The sequence below is a fragment of the Triticum dicoccoides genome, chromosome 3A, assembly GCF_002162155.2.
Source record: "Triticum dicoccoides isolate Atlit2015 ecotype Zavitan chromosome 3A, WEW_v2.0, whole genome shotgun sequence".
Classification (NCBI taxonomy): Eukaryota; Viridiplantae; Streptophyta; class Magnoliopsida; order Poales; family Poaceae; genus Triticum; species Triticum dicoccoides.
In genome coordinates, this window is record NC_041384.1 from 229,613,710 (window position 1) to 229,628,947 (window position 15,238).

The window sequence follows — 15,238 nt, forward strand, 5'->3', positions numbered from 1 at the left end:
GCCGCCCAGGCGGCGAGGGAGCAAGCCGAGGCGGCAGCCAAGGCCCAGATGGAGGCGGCTACTGCGGAGACGGAGGCGGAAAGCTCCCGCAGCCAGCCTCCACTGCTCGCCATTCCTCTCCGAGCCGTAGCCCCCGACACCTCATTGCCCTTGGCGGAGGAGATCGTCCAAGAGCCGCCGCTGTTGGAGAGGAGGGAGGACCCCGTGGCCTTGGCGGGGAGAGCGCCGCTAGCAGCGCCAACCGGAGCGGGCCAAGGCGGTCAATCGTCAGCGGCGCCAGAGGGGCCGGCCGGGGGTGAGCCGGAGAACAGAGCCGGCCTCGAGGTGCAGCTGGCGACGGGCCGGCGCGCAGGGGGAAGCGCCGCTCCACCGGAGTTGCGCCGAGCCGTGGGTGCAGGCCAGCCGGCGGAAGATCTGGAGGCGGCCAGCACCGCCGTGTCTGAGTGGACTCCCAGCGGGAGGACTGGCTAGCTGGATGCGGCGGCTCAAGGGGTCCGGAGCCGGCTGCAAGCTCAGGCCGCCCTGCTACAACCGCTCAACCAAGAGTTCTTGTCAACGCCAGCCACTATCCGGGTGAGCCCTTCGTTCTTGGCTGCTTTGCTTTCTTAATTTCTTCCGTGGGGGCGCGTCAGCGCACCCACTGGGTGTAGTCCCCGAGATTCGGGCCGACTGCTGCGCAGTCGGCTCGGATCTTTCTCGACGGCCACCTTACTTTGCTTCTTTCTGAACTTTCAGGAATACCACAACCTTCGTGCTGCCGCCTTCGACTCCCAGGCTCGGGAGTTGAGCCGGCGGACCGACGACCTGGCCGACAGCCGAAGTAAGTACTTGATTTTGTCTGTCTCCTGTGGGGGCGCGTCAGCGCACCCACTGGGTGTAGTCCCCGAGATTCGGGCCGACTGTTGTGCAGTCAGGTTGGATCTTTCTTGACGACTCTTTTCTTATTGGTTTTTCTTTGTCTTCAGGGGCCAACGCCGACTTGAGGAAGGAGCTCGGTGAGGCGAAGGCCGCCCTTCATACCAAGGAGGCCGAGTGCGCCGCCTTGGTCCAGGAAAGGGATCGCCTAGCCAAGAAGCTGGCCGACCAAGTGGAGAGCCACAAAGCGGCCCTGCAGGCGGCGCAGGAAAGCGAAGATGCCTTGATGGCGGAGTATGAGATGGCGGCGGCGACCTGGTCTAAGACCCGGCGAGGCCTGGACGAAGGCTTCGGACGGATCGAGGACTTGATCGACGGTAAGCTGCCTTCCTCGGGCCTCCCCTACCCCTTGCCGCTTGGGTTTTTTGACTTATCTTGAGCTGTTGCAGATTACTTCCCGGGCTACTCCGCCTTCGCCGCCCAAAGCATTGAGGCCCATCGCGAGGCGCGCCGTCAAGCGGGGGCCGACATTGCGCCAGATGCAAACCGGACCCTCGAGGAGCAGCTCCTGGCTATCCAGGCACGGTTGCAGCCGGCTCATCGGATGCTTCGCTGGCTCCAACGTGCCAGGGCGCAAGTGTTGGACGCCCTCTGGCCCGGCGAGACGATCCCCCGCACCCCAAGCTGAACTGCCGACTGGCTGGAAATCACAGTTGGTCGCTTCGAGGCTTGGAAAGCGTCAGCGGCCCGCCTCGGAGCCGGGCGGGCGCTGAAATTCGTTCGGGCTTGGTACCCAGGGCTGAGCCTGGACCAGCTGCGCACTTGGCGGATGGAGGCCGACGCGGAGCTGGAGGAGGTGAGGCCGGCTATCGCCCAGCGAGCTTCGACGATCGCCGAGTGCACCGACATCAGCGTTTTCGCACCCGAAATCGATGATGACGGTGTTGTTCAGCCGGAGGAGTGGTTCAGGCTGGACCCGGCGGTGGGCGAGGACTCGGCGGAGGAGATTGCCTCCAGCGACGAGGGCGAAGAAGATGAAGATGCGGGTGGCGAAGACGTCGAGCCGGCTGGTGGAACAACCAGCCGACCTCAGGCCGACCGTGCCTCCAGCAACGAGGCGCGTGGAAGCGCACCCTCTGCGGGAGGCGGCAACCAAGCCGAAGTTCGTCAGCCGGCCGCTCCTTCAGCCGGTACGACCGTCTCCGCCAACTAGTCTGGCTCGTCGGCCACTCCGCCAGCTTGACCTGCCATCTTTGTCTTTTCTGCTTTGTTGTCTTTGAACAATCTTTGTTAAGTTTTCCCAGTTCCACCCACTGGGGGTGTATCCAAACTATGTTGAATGCTGTCCTCTTGGAGGTCTTTTTATGTAAATATTATCATGTGCATGTTTGGTTTCCATTCACGTATGCTTTTTTATCCTTAGGCTTTTTCCTTTGCCGCCTTCCCTCTTTGGGGAGGTAAGTACTTGAGCTTTGTTGGATTAAAGTGAAGTGAATGGAAGCCGGCCGGCCGGCTACTCTGGTAGCCAGTCGGCGGTGTGAGAAAAACCAGCTTTTGTTATATTAGTCCGTTAGTCCCTAGCCGTTTTTCGTGTGGGCGCCCGTTCCTACCTTTAACTCTTGCCAGCCGGACAGCCGGTTCTTCGGACTGCGACTTTTGGCAAGAGAAGGCTTGAGAGCCGGCACACTACTTGTCTGACTGTGGGTAGGACTTCTAACATAACTCCAGTCGGCCAGTCCCCGAGCCGACTTAGTTGAACTCGGTGCCGGACGGAATAAGTAAATGATACGACAAGGTTATGAGCATGATACTTTTCATTCATAAATAAGAGATGGCAGTCCCCGAGCCCTCCTCGGGGAGCCTATTGTCTTGTACTTAACACAAAAGTTAGCGCGGTACATATAGCATTTCAATTGTAAAATCTTCGAAGGAGGTTGGCGTTCCATGGTCGTTCCGACTCCTTGCCGGAGTCGTCTCTCTTGCGTGCCTTCGGCTTCTGCGCGTCGATCAGGTAGTAGGAGTCGTTGCCTAGAGCCCTGCTGATGACGAAGGGGCCTTCCCAAGGGGCTGAGAGCTTGTGCTGGCCGGCTGTTCGCTGGATCAGCCGGAGCACAGGATCGCCCTCTTGGAAAGATCTTGGCCTGACTTTCCGGCTGTGGTAGCGGCGCAAACCCTGCTGGTAGATGGCAGACCGGCTGAGGGCTAACAGCCGGCTTTCTTCCAGCAGGTCGACGCCGTCTTCTCGTGCTTCCTTGGCCTCCGCTTCCGTGTACATGGTTACTCGAGGCAAGTCGAACTTGATGTCAGTTGGGATGACCGCCTCGGCACCATACACAAGGAAGAAAGGGGTGAAGCCGGTTGACTTGTTTGGTGTAGTGCGCAGACTGCAGAGGACAGCCGGCAGCTCATCGAGCCAACAGCCGGCCGAGCGGTCCAGAGGTACGACCAGTCGAGGCTTGATACCGGAGAGGATGAGGCTGTTGGCTCGCTCGACCTAGCCGTTGGACTGCGGGTGGGCGACGGATGCTAAGTCCAGCCGGATACCTTGGGCTGCGCAGAAACGTGCCAAGGCTCCTTTGGCAAAATTCGTGCCATTGTCGGTGATGATGCTGTGCGGCACGCCGTACCAAGTTGTTATGTCTGCGATGAACATCACGGCAGTCGGCCCATTCAGCTTCTTGATCGGCTTTGCCTCAACCCACTTGGTGAATTTGTCCATGGCGACGAGCAAATGCGTCATGCCGCCGCGCGCCGTCTTGAATGGGCCCACCATGTCCAGTCCCCAAACGGCAAAGGGCCAAGTGAGGGGAATGGTCTTGAGTGCCGAAGCCGACACGTGTTGCTTGGAGCTGAAGAGTTGGCATCCCTTGCAATGTTTGACTAATTCTTTGGCGTCTTCCAAAGCAGTCGGCCAGAAGAAACCATGGCAGAAGGCTTTGGCGACAAGTGATCTTGAGGCCGCATGGTGGCCGCATTCACCTTGGTGAATATCTGTGAGGATTGCAATGCCCTTCTCTTGATCGACGCACCATTGGAGGATTCCAGTGACACTGCGCTTGAGTAGTTCTCTGTTGACGATTGTGTATGCTCCGGCTCGACGTTGGACTTGTCTTGCTTCTGTTTCTCCAGCCGGCAGGTCTTGGTTTACTAGGAAGTTGAGGATGGACTGAGCCCATGATGGATCCGGGACTTCTCCTACCGCCAATGTGGCTACTGCTACCAGGGTGGGCGAGCTAGGCGGTGAGGTGCTGGAGTCGGCCGCGGAAGTCCCCGGGCCGGCTTCCGCAGTCCCCGAGCCGGCCGCCGAAGTCCCCGAGCCGGCTGCCGAAGTCGCCGGGCCGGCTACGAGGGTCTTGGGGTTGCCTACTGGGTTCTTCGAGCCGGACCCGACCGCGTCGGGGTCAGGCGGCACGAAGATGGAATCGGATTCCGGAGACGGCTTGATAGACGGCTTGAGGAGGCGTTGTAGAGCGATGCCGGTTGGAATTGCTTGCCGAGTGGAGCCTATTCGAGCCAGGGCATCGGCTGGCTCATTGTCGGCTCGTGGTACGTGGAGGAACTCGCATCCTTCAAAGTATCCGTTGATTTGTTGGACCAGGAAGCGGTAGCTCGCCATATTCGCTTCCTTGGCGTCCCAGTCGCCGGATGATTGCTGGACTACCAGGTCCGAGTCGCCATAACATAGGGTCCGGCAAATGCCAAGTTCTTTGGCAAGCCGGAGCCCGTGTATGAGCGCCTCGTACTCGGCCACATTGTTGGAGGTGGCAAAGTGGATCTGTAGCGTGTATCTGAGCTTGTCGCCTTTCGGAGAGGTAAGGACGACGCCGGCTCCCAAGCCAGTGTGCATCTTGGACCCGTCGAAGTGCATGCGCCAATGGGTGGAGTCGGGAGCCGGTGGCAGGTACTGGGTCTTGGCCCAGTCGACGAGGAAGTCGGCCAGTGCTTGGGACTTGATGGCAGTGCGGGGCTGGTAGAAGGTCGTGTACGGGGCCGGCTCGATGGCCCATTTCGCCACCCGGCCGGATGCATCCCGGCTGCCTATGATCTCGGCTAGCGGGGCAGTGCATACGACCGTGATAGGATGCTCTTGAAAGTAGGGCTTCAGCTTCTTGGCGGTGAAGTACACGCCATAACACATCTTTTGGTAGTGCGGGTAGTTCTGCTTCGAGGTGGACAGCACCTCGCTCAAATAGTACACCGGCCTCTGGACCGGCTTGTTGCAGCGATGTAGAGGAGCATGGGCTCTTTCTCAGTCGGCGCCGCGAGGACAGGCGGCGTGGCCAGCATCTTCTTCAGCTCGTGAAAAGCTTGGTCGGCCTGGTCGTTCCACTCGAAGTGAGTGCTCTTCTTCATGAGGCGGTAGAGAGGGAGAGCCTTCTCTCCGAGCCGGCTGATGAAGCGGTTCAAGGAGGCTAAGCACCCGGTGAACTTCTGAATGTCTCGAAGCTTGGTGGGGATCGCCATTCTCTCGATGGCCTTGATCTTCACCGGGTTGCATTCGATGCCGCATTCGGAGACCAAGAAGCCTAGGAGCTGGCCGGTTGGCACTCTGAACACGCATTTCTCAGGGTTGAGCTTGATTTGGAACCGGCGTAGGTTCTCAAACGTTTCCTTGAGGTCTCCTAGCAAGGTGCCACGCTTCTCCGTCTTCACCACAATGTCGTCCACGTATACGTGAGCGTTTCTGCCGAGTTGCTTGAGGAGGCACTTCTGCATGCAACGCTGAAAAGTGGCACCGGCATTTCTCAAGCCGAATGTCATAGTCAGGTAGCAGAAGGATCCAAATGGCGTGATGAAGGCGGTCTTCAGGCGGTCGTCCGGGTCTAGCTTTATCTAATGGTATCCGGAGTAAGCATCCAAAAAACTCAACAGCTCGCATCCGGCTGTGGAGTCTATCACTTGGTCAATCCTTGGCAGGGCAAAAGGATCTTTGGGGCAGGCCTTATTGAGGCTCGTGTAGTCTATACACATGCGCCACTTGTTGTTCTTCTTTAGCACAAGGACCGGGTTGGCGAGCCACTCTGGAAAGAAAACTTCCATGATGAAGCCGGCCGCCAAGAGCCGGGCTATCTCCTCCCCTACAATCCTGTGCTTCTCCTCCGACAATCGGCGAAGGGGTTGCCTGACTGGCTTTGCGTCTTCTCGAACGTGTAGTTTGTGCTCGGTGAATTTCCTCGGAACACCCGGCATGTCCTTGGGGGACCATGCAAAGATGTCCCGATTCTCATGGAGGAAATCGGCGAGCTCGCCTTCCTATTTGCTCTTCAGGTTCGCCCCGATGACGGCAAACCTCTCTGGATGCTCGGGGTCAAGAGGTATCTTCTTCGTCTCCTTGGCCGGCTGGAAAGATCCCTGAGCATCGTGCTCCTTGGGGTCGGGGGACACGGCTGACTGCTTGCCGGCCATGGCCACGGCTCGGTCCAGCATCTTCTTCTCTTCGGCAATCACAAGGGACTCGGCCAGCCGGCTGCTAGCCGCCGCACACTCGGAGGACTTCTTATAATCACCGGCTACGGTGATGACGCCTTTGGTGCTTGGTATCTTCATCTTGAGGTATGCATAGTGGGGAACTGCCATGAATTTGGCCAAAGCAGGTCGGCCAAGCAATGCATGGTAAGGGCTCTCCAGTTCCACCACTTCAAACCAGATCGCTTCCCAGCGGAAATGCTCCTTGTCCCCAAAAAGTACATCAATCTTGATTTTGCCAATGGGGGCGCAGGACAGGACGGGTACGATGCCATGGAACACTATCCGCGTAGGCATCAGCTGCTTCGTCTTGACATTTAGCTTTTCCAGGGTGTCACGGTACAGGATGTTGATGCTGCTCCCGCCGTCTATCAACATACGGGAGAAGCGGGCGGCGCGTCTGTCCGTTGCAAGGGTGGCTTCCAGGACCAAAGCATAAGAGCCGGGACACGGCATCACCTCCGGATGGTCGGCCCGGCTCCAGCTGATGGGCTTTTCTGACCAATGCATGTGTCCGGCGGGGTTGGCAGCGACCACGCTGACTTCCTGGTGCTCTCGGCGTTTGCTGCGCCGGTCTTCGGGCTGGCTGGTAAAGACGATGTAGGTGGCTTGCTCGTCAGGGAACTCGTCATGCACGGCTCCGCCTGTGGGCCGAGCGGGCGGAGGCGGCGGGGCCGGAGGCGGCGGGCCGGCGGGCGGAGGCGGCAAGAGACCCTCGCCCTTGGAGATTCGGGTGACCCAATTGCACTTCCGGGTTGTGTGGTTGGACGGCTTCGCGCCGCTGTGGAACTTGCAAGGGGCGTCGAGAGTTTGCTCGTAGGAGAAAGCGGGCTGCCAAGCCGGCCTACCGCCCTTGGGTTTCTTGGGCGCCGGTCGTTCTTCAGGCGGCGCGTCTTCGACTGTGGCCACCTGTCGACTGGCGGGAGGGGGCGCGGGGCCCTTGCGCTTGTGGTCGTTCGAGTTGGGGTGTCGGCCGGAGTCCCCAGCCGGCGTCTTGGGCGCCGGGTTGAGTACCTTTCCGGACGCGTCTACCCGAAGCTCGGTCTTCATCGAGGAGTCGGCGGTGGCGTACTTATACGCTATGTCCAGAAGTTCGTCGAGGGTAGCCGGTTCGTCGCAGAGGAGCTTGTGCTTGAGGAGGGTGCCTTCTCGGCATCCGGCTGTGAAGTATTCTATGGCTTGCACCTCGTGCACCCCTTCGCAGGAGTTGCGGAGCTCGGCCCAACACGTGAGGTAATCGCGAGTGGACTCGGCGGGGCCTTGTACGCACAAGGAGAGCTGTCTGGGCTTGGGAGCCCGCTTGTAGGTGCTGGTGAAGTTGCGGATGAAGGCTTCTGTGAAATCTAGACAGCTGTTGATGCTACGCGGCTTGAGGCTGTTGAGCCAGGTCCGCGTCGTGCCTTGCAGCATGAGGGGCACGTACTTCACGGCAACGCGCCGGTTGCCGTTGGCTATGCTAACCGCCATGGAGTAGTCGATCAACGAATCTTCCGGCTTTACGGAGCCGCTGTACTTGGGCGTGTCTCTTGGGAGCGAGAACCCTTTGGGAAAGGGCTCGTCGCGGATGCGGGGGCCGAAACAAGGCGGGCCGACATCGTCTTCTTCTTCCAACGCCAGGGATCACGCCAGGCGGTCGATCCGATGGCGGGCATCGCTCTCGCCGATTCCTTCACGGTGGCCTAGCCGACCGCTGAGAGTCGGGTGCGCCACTGGCGGCGAGGCGGGATATCTCTCTCCACGGGGCGGAGGCGGAGGCGGGTCGCCTCGCCATTCCATGGCTCGGGGATGACCGTCCGCGTCTCGCTCGATGGAGATCCGGGTCCGGCTGCGGCTGGTAGCCGGCTCCTTCTCGCGTCGCGCGCAGGTATTGCTCGTAGTCGGCGTCCGGGACGTTGCGCCATGATCTCGGCGCGGGGGAGGGCTTCCCGCACGGGCCTCTGCTTCGTGCCTCTGCGCGGCTGCGTCGATCAGTTGCTGGATGCGCCGGGTCATGTGGGGGAGGTCTTCGGCCTCCAAGCCGTCCAACTCATCTACGGCCGCCTGGGTGGCACGCAAGTTCTCGAGCGGCGTGGCATAGACCGGGCGGTCGACTCCCAGCGTGTCGGCGATGACGGCGCCGCGTTGCTTGACAAGGCCGGCCCATCTTGGCCCGCCCCGGGACGGCGTGCCGAAGGCGGCGCGGTCAGCTTCACGCTGGTAGGCCTCAGTGAGGCGTCTTACGGAGGCCAGCCTCCGGCCCTCTGCGAGGAGGGCGAGGCGGCGTGCTTCCAGTGCTTCGTCGTCGGCATCAGCCGGGAGGGGAGCGGACAAGTCGTGGGCCGCCGCGCGCGAGGCGTCGTGGGCGCTCTCGTCGGTCAGGCCGCCGTGGCCGACAACCATCACTTCGGCGGTGACAGCATCGTAGCCGTCGGTTCGAGGAAGCGGGTCATTGTAGATCGCGACGTTGGTGGGGAAGGTGTCATAGGAGGCCGTGTCGGAGTCGCCAGGCATCGGGTCGGTGGAGCCAACCGACTCCAGATCCGCAGCGGGCTCGTTGGAGACATGGAGCTGGCCAAGAAGGTTGGCGAGGTGGTCGGTGCCCGCATCGGAGGCGAGCTCGTCGGAGATGAGAGTTTTGTCGAGGAGATCGGCGAGGCCGCCTGCCGCGCAGATGCTGGTGACGCCTTGCAGCGCGTCGTGGCAAGCGCCATCGAGCGTGCCGGGCTGGCTACGCTCGCGGGGGAGGAATAAGGTTCCCATCCAGAACAGGTCTCCGGACGACGGTGCACCTGGCCCCGCGTTGGGCGCCCAATGTCGGGTGGTAGGTGCGACATATGCCAACGGGTGGCTTATCATTGTGGGAGCCAGTAAGACATCGTCGGTGCCTGGAAACGGGATAAGGCGAAGACATGCACGCCGGCGGATCTTACCCAGCTTCGGGGCTCTCCGTGGAGATAACACCCCTACTGCTGCTCTGCGGGGTCTCCGCATGTTCACTAGATGAATCAAGTGGCTACACAACGCTCCTTGAGCTGTTTTGGGGGGAAGGAGGAAGAAGGGCACGGCTAGCCTGCTTCTTCTCCTTAATTTTTGTGTCTAGAATTAGCTAAGGGTCCAACCCTTTGCATGGGTGCTCCGGGGGGTTTATATAGGCCTACCCCCGAGGGTACAATGGTAATCCGGCTGGGCACGGGGCCCAGTCGTCTGTGATTATGCTCGCCGGCTTCTGCGCCGGCTGCTGGGGCCCGCCGACTGCCGACCCCTTGGTCGACAGGCAGGCCCCACTATCCAGGGCCTGGTCGGCGGCTGGTTGCTGTGGCTTCATCTTGTTGACGTGAGCTCCATCGTGGCAAACGCGGCTACAGTACCGCCGCCTGTCAGGCGATTGCTGTAGCCTTACCGCGTCTTGTCTCCTTAATGGGGCGTCCTCTTCGAGGAAGGCGGCAAGCCGGCTGCGGGGAGCCGGCTCTGTCTTGGGCCGACTAGTTGGAGGTGTGGCCGCCTTCGGGTGTCTCTCTGCTCAAAGGGGCCCACCGTCTGTGGGCCACGCTGGCGGCCCGTCGTGGGTGATGCTAGGGTCAACATGGCAACAGTGGTGCGCCGGACGGGTCGCCTATCCCGTACGGCGCACCATGCCAGGCGTGCTCCGGGATTCGGGGATGGCAGGCTTTACTGTAGCCACGCCCCGTCGCACCACCGTTAGGTGGGTGCAAACTTTGTGGGTACGGTCTTGACCGCTTTATGGGGAGCCGGCTTCTTGGAGTCGTCCTTCTCATGTCCGGCTTCTTGGAGTCGGCCTTCTCATGAGGGCTAAAGTCGGACCGCCTTCCGAAAGCCGGCCTGGGTGGCAGCCAGCAAGGGGAAGGCGGCCCCTATGTTTTGAATTCTTGAGAGCCGGGCGGGCTCGTAATTTCTTCAGGAGGGCCAGGGGAAGCCGGCTAGGCTACCCATGGCTATTTACTCCGACACATATCGTACATAGTTCTGAATACGGGACCGTGTCTGATGACACTTTGCGTGCCAGTTTTTCATTGAATCGATTCCAATTTTTGGATTTCACGGAAATATCTACCTCCCATCCCCCTCCCGCTTACCAAAAGCCACATTTCCCCTGTTTCCGCCTTTCTTTCAAAGTTGAAACCTTCAATCCTTGCTTGCAGTGCCGCCTCCTCACCGACGACCTTCCTTCACGCTGCCTGGTCTCGTCTATCTAGGAAGGTAATCCACACACGACCCCTATCCACCTCCTCCTTCCACATCCCACATGCATGACCGCCGGCGTGACACCTTCCACCCAAATCACTGATCCCTCCATCAAATAAGCGCCGCCCTAAGCCATGGTTCTCGCAGTATAGCCAAGATATCAAGGAGCATTTGGTAGCGGAGAAGCAAATCACGGCCGCACGCACGGATGAGGTCGCGATGGCTGCCATTCGTACCGACCCCCCGATCTCGGAGGAGCATCTCACCATCGAGGCCACCGTCGACACCTCACGCGCTGATGAAGCGACACGGTTGGCTACTTTAAACGACAGTTCGTGGGCACCCACGATGTGGAGGCCTCGCCCTCTTCCGTATCCAAGGAGCTAATCGTCATCGATATCTCCGACAATGAGGAGTATCTTGTCTTATTATCTCACTATAAGGACCCATGTTCAGTTTGCTAGCTAGTGCCTTTCCTTAACAAATTCTAGTGAATTGTGTTATCTACTTTTACCATGCAATATGTTGCTCTATTGTATATGTTATATGTCATGCAATGTGGTGCTCACTTATTAAATGTTTGGTTAATTAGTTGTCATGTTCAGTTAACTGTTTGGTTCAATTCTACAAATGTGATGTTCAATTCTTTAGGGTGCAATTTTGTATTGTCTTCCATGTTAGAAATAAATTGAATTTTTCTTTACAAAATATATTGAGAAACAAATACAACTGCTATATTTCCAAGTTGTTAAGCATGCTTGGTTTGGTTAATTGTCTGATCTTCTATTAGGAGTATGTTATATTGTGCAATGTGGTGCTCAGTTAACGTTTGATTCATTTGTTGTGGTGTTTAGTTAACTGTTTGGTTCAATTCTACAATGTGATGTTCAATTGTTGTGGGTGCATTCTATTATTGTATACCATGTGAGGAATAAATTGAATTTGGCTGTACTAAATACATGAGAAACAAATACAATTGCTATATTTCCAAGTTGTTAAGCATGCTGGGTTTGGTTAACTGTCTGATCTCCTATTAGGAGTATGTTATATTGTGCAATGTGGTGCTGAGTTAATGTTTGGTTCATCTGTTGTGGTGTTTAGTTAACTGCTTGGTTCAATTCTGCAATGTGATGTCCAATTGTCATGGGTAGAATTTTGTATTGTTGTGCATGTGAGGAATAAATAGAATTTCGCTACACTTAATACATGAGAAATATATACAAGTGCTATATTTCCTAGTTCTTAATCATGCTTGGTTTTTCTCGTGGAATTGTCATCGCAGATGTCCTAGCGGAAGGACTTAGTCGTGGAGCCATCGCAACTAGGTTAGCTTAAAGGGGTTAAATGGGACAAAGGACACAGAGAGTTTATACTGGTACGGCCCCTTGCGGTGAAGGTAAAGGCCTACTCCAGTTTGGGATTGTATTGTTAGGGTTTCGATTACCAGGAGCGAATACGCTTGACCTAGTTCTCGATCTCTTCTTTCTTGCCCTAAACCACCATCGGGTCGTCCCTTTAGATACATAGGTTGACGCCCAATGGCTCACGGAGTCCCAACCGACTCATACACAACGTGTCCGGCTCGGTGACTAGCTACGCTTGCCTTACAATACAAGTCATACATACATGGTGGTTCATCCTCCTGGGTCTTAAGTCACCTCTGGGTCTTGGGCCGTCAACAGGATTGCATGATCCGCCATCTTCATTGGTAAGCCGCCAGTGGTATAACCTGGCCCCTCCTGGGCGGTTCATACCCAATAGTCATATCCCCAACATTAGGCCCTAGGTTGATTTGAACTTGTTCACATCAATCTTCAATACCTGACTTGTCACAATCTTGCATCACTTGTCTGATAAACCTTGCTGCAACCCGCCATGACGCTAGCTCACAGAATTTTCCTAAACCGCCATGATGTCACTTTGCATTAACTTCGCACGTAGCCCAGAACATCTTGACTGATCTTTATCTTAATAAACGTCCTGAGAATCGAGGCATCCATATAGCCATATAATGATTTTGGCCTCCTCGATTCCCGCGCATGCCTTGTATCCACCACCTTATAAATAGGGGCAGGGAGTATTTATCATTTCCCCCCTCGCTTCCTCTTTCGTCTTCCTCTCGCATCTCATCTTCCACTCGAGCTTCACCGCCGCGACCTCCGACGCTGCACGAACTCAGTCCACCACATCGACCTGATCAGACCAGAAAAAACTCCAACGCGCCGTTGCCGCTCAATCGCGTCTGTAAGTACCCTTTTATCGAAGCCTCACATCCGTGCTAGGGTTCAGACCGTTCATCGGTGTTCTTGATGTTCTTCGTATTCCTCAACTCCAAACAATGTTCAATCTGAATAAGTCATAAACTTTGTGCGGTGGTGGTTTAGCATTCGTGCGCATCGTGAAAGTAGCGTCTTTCCATACAAAACCTTATCAGAGCATCAAAACTTGCCGCTGCCGCCACCTTAGGTTTAGAATTTTAGTGCCTTTTGTGAACTGCCATTGATCCAAAACTATAGCTTTAGCTTATGAAATCTGTTTGTCACCACTTAGCAAATCTTTCATTTGATAGATCTGAAGCACCAACACTGCCATGGCGGCTTATGACATAGACCGTAACCCACTATATATCATTAGGCCCCGTTAAGCCGCCATCCTTTACTTCATAGTTACTAACTTTGTAACATCCTTCTGGTTTAACAACTACATTTTTTGAACTGTATCTCCGTAACTATTAGCCTTGTACAGAGAACAATAATTTGTAAGTCGCCATATATCTATCAATTTTAATGACATCTTGAATCGCCTTTTGCAGGATGTACATCCAACCATGACTAAGACTGTCACATCATGTGATTGGGTTCCATCCATGGTTTCTGATGCAATGCTTCAAGAATATGTCAAGATTGGCTTCTTACCAGCCAAGAATGTCATTCATTGGCGTTCTCCCAAACCGCATGAAGTCAGGCCTCAGCCCAAGACGATGAAGTGATCATTTATACTGACCACATGAACCGGGGCTTCTCACCGCCCGGGTCAAAGTTCTTCCATGATGTTTTGCACTTTTTTCAACTTGATCCTCAAGACATCAGTCCCAATTCCATGTCAAACATTATTTCCAAGTCTTTTGTGAAGTATATCTTCAAGAGGAACCAAGTGTTGAACTTTTAGAGAGTATTTTTACTTGAATCACCAAAATGAATTCACTGATGGGCCTAGTTAGGAGCTTGGAGGGATCTCGATTCAACGACACAGAGACACCATCTTTCCTTATGCCAAACTTCCAAGCCATCCTAAGGATTGGAATAAAACTTGGTTCTACTGCAAGGATACATCTCCTTCTGATGGGAATCCCATGCCCGGCTTTCGTGACCAACGACTCAATCCAAAGCATCATCTCCCCGACCGGCTTAGCACTGCTGAGCGGGCCAAACTTGTGCCTACCTTCTCAAAGGTCAGAGCTCTACTAGGCAATGGATTGACCGGAATTGACCTGGTTCAATGCTGGGTAGCCTGGAGGATCATACCTTTAAGCCACCGGTTCGGCTTAATGTGTACGTATACCAGTGACACCAAAGATTCACTGCGTTACAGTTCAACACTTTTAACTGATAAGGCTATATATATCAATGAGATCACCAAGACTCTTCTCAATGAGAGTTTGAAGAGCTGTAGTCAAGTGGGTCTGAATCCCATCTGCATACTCAACCCTGCACTGAATGCAAGTTTGTCCGGTTTATATACCTTACTTTGTTGTTCATAAAATTTGGAAATTCCCAACCTTTGTTGTAATTTGTTGCAGGCTAAATCGGCCTTTTAGGATAAACAGTATGATGAAAAAGCTGCCAAAAGGGCCAGGGCTAAGACCAAACAGTCATGAAGAACAAGAAGAAATCCACTGCTTCTGATCTATTCAATTTGGACGAAGATGGTGATGAGTCGGAGGTAGACCTTGATTCTCTTGGCTCTTTTTTCATCCATCTTATTGACACTGGTTGCTATCAGGATGATGCAGAAACCAGCCAGGTGCGTGATGACGAGGTAACTATTATTTCCTCCGAGACAAAGCCATTGCCAAGCCAGAAAACTCGACAAGTGATCCGGAAAGTAAGGTTTTCTAACCCTTTAGCTCACTTGGATCCCAACTTTATTTTGAAGCAACGACATCATGACAATCAGCGCAAAACCCGAACCAGTGGAGGTGGGGAACTTCCCTCTGTCTTGACCAACACGCCAGCCCCATGCAAGCGATGGAATGAGGTACCTCCAAATAATTCCAAATCTTGTTTATTCTTAGGCAAATTTTATTATCAAATGCTTAGCCGTCCTAACTCAAATTACTAGGGGACCTATCACTCTTCATCTGGCGATTCATCTCAGACCCTGCTTCCGGCTTTCAAGACTGCCCCTGGGTACCAACTTAGTCTGACCTTTTCAACATCTATAAACTCATACTGACTTTTTAACCCTTTTGTAGTGGGAAAGCAAAGCCTAGCAAAAAGGCTAAGACAAACAAGCCAACAAAGGATCCCAAGACTCATGAACCTGAAAAGCAAGCACCTATATCTGAAGCTTCCGTAAACAACCGGAGGAGCCTGCTAATGACCCGCCACCAGAGGATCGTGGTACCTCTGCTGATCATATAACTGTCGATCACTTAAGCACTGAACCGCTGATTCCAGTCAAATGTTTGAAGCCAGACACCTAGGAGGTATTGATCACTGACACTAGTTTCCAA